Source organism: Eublepharis macularius, chromosome 6, assembly GCF_028583425.1.
Source record: "Eublepharis macularius isolate TG4126 chromosome 6, MPM_Emac_v1.0, whole genome shotgun sequence".
In the NCBI taxonomy this organism is placed as follows: domain Eukaryota; kingdom Metazoa; phylum Chordata; class Lepidosauria; order Squamata; family Eublepharidae; genus Eublepharis; species Eublepharis macularius.
In genome coordinates, this window is record NC_072795.1 from 114,899,586 (window position 1) to 114,901,925 (window position 2,340).

Here is a 2,340-nt window from a genome sequence, read left to right on the forward strand (position 1 = left end):
CAATATTGAATAATGTGTTTTCTGCCACACAGTATTGATAATTATATCACGGCACTACAGTACATATGTATCTATGTATGAATTACATTAAATCACCCTAAAACAAAGATCCCAAGTTCTTTGTTTTAGTTTTTCCCTCCTGCTCAGCACAATGGCTGCTCAGCCACCAAGGCCGAGCCAAGCAGAAATGCAGTGAGATGCATTGCTCAGGGCCACTCAGCCCTCTATCCCAGGGAAGTGCTCCAGGATTGGCTACCACAGCTGTGAGGCAAGCCACCCTGGGATCACCCATCACCCCAGAGAAGCCCAAGCAGCACAAGCTATGACAGCACAGCTCTGGGAAAATGCAAGGAAGGGGGGGGGACAAGGTAAGGGTTTTTGTGAGCAAAGGATGTTAAATTGTGTTAATAAAGTAGATGATCAATTTCTTATTTTAGTTATTATGTCATATTTTCAAAATTAGTATGTCGAACGTTACCTATTCCTTTTAATCTGTTTAAAATTATTTTTGTAAATGTTTTTATTCATTGAGGTTTAAAATAACTAAAATATTTTCTTGGATCGTATGAAAAATAATTTCATACTATCCACACAGACACACAGCCTTTCAATCAATCTTGAATATATTTAAAAGGGAACATCTCTGCGAATACACTTCACTTGGTAATCACACTCCCATTCCAATTAATACAGTGAAGAAAGGCCTAATATACTGTCAGGTCCACAGACAAAGCAGAAGTGAAGCTGGCTGGAAAGGAAGAGAGAGTGAAGGACGTTAAGTGTTCCCCACCTTCAGCGGAGTTCAGCTACCTCTCACAGACTCAGAGCCAAGCTACAAGTGACGCCTTACACAGGTTGGACACTTGTCAGCTTACCTCAAGTTTTGATGGGAAATGTAGGCGTCCTGGTTTTACAGCTTGGCTCTCCATTACAGCTGCAAGACCAGGATGCCTACATTTCCCATCAAAACTTGAGGGAAGCTGACAAGTGTCCAACCTGTGTCAGGTGTCACTTGTAGCTTGGCTCTGAGTTAAGATCCTGAGGGGTATACTGGACCCAGCACTGCTGCGAGAGAAGCTAGTTAATGCAGCTGCAAAAAAATCCCTTCCACAAACTCAGTCTAGCCTGGAAGATGGCCCCCTACCACGTTAGGGTAACATTAAGACTTGACTACTGTAATGCATTCTACATACGTCTCCCCTCAAAGGCAAAACTCCAGCTGGTGCAGAACACCACAGCTCATTTATTACGAGGAGCTACAGGGAGCACGCATATTACTCCCATTCTTTAGCCACTCCATTGGCTTCCCATCAGTTATTGAGCTCAAATCAAGGTTTTGACTATCACATACAAAACCCTTCACAGACTTGGCTCCTCATATCTACTGGAGCGCCTCTCCCAACACTCCACCACAGCAGCTTTGCTCATCAGAGCAGGGCCTTCTGCAGGTGCCATCCTGCAAATGGGCAACACTCACAGTTGCCCATACATGTGCATTCTTTACAGCGGACCCCCACCTTATGAAATGGCCTGCCTGAAGAGGTCGGGAAAGCTCCCACTCTCCTGGCTTTCCACAAACTGTGCAAAACTGAATTATCCTAAAGGGCTTTCTTATTCAGGTAATATGGCTGTGTAGCAAGAAAGTGGTTCAAATATATGCTGTGAAAAAGGGCTATCAACTCTTTTCTTCTGTGCACTGTTACTGTCATTCAAGCCATGCCAGATTGTTTTGTTTCAATACTGTTTCAGCTCCATATCAGATTTCTGAAATCTATATCCTATTGCATTGTTTATTAATCATATTGAAGTACACTGTGTAATTTGTTTTGAGTCTCAATGGGAAAGGTGGGCTATACATAATGTACATAGAATAAAATAAAATAGTTTTCTGATCTGATGTGCTATGAGCATATGCAAATACACTAATAATATGGCACACATACAGTACTAGGACCTGGCACATTAGGGAAAAAAGCTCCTGGTCTGCTACATCAGATAGTTTGAGAAGTACTGCCCTTGATGACTTGCAACGGAATATATATCCTGACTTAATTGAAAAACATTATTTGAAAGGACAAAAGATTTCCGATTTGTGGTGTGTGATAGCTCATTTACATATACATTTCATCACCTGAACATCAAGTGATAACACACCTGTGTAAACTAGCCTGAAATCATTTGACATTGCCATTTTTCTAAAATCTGGATGATGAGCAAAAATGTATACACCTACTGCCAACAGAGGCAGATATTGCCTTTAAAAAAATAATCCATAAATTTTAACAAACAGAACCTCGCATTTTGTGGCCCATGTTAAAGCTGACCATTTAATGAAAGCCA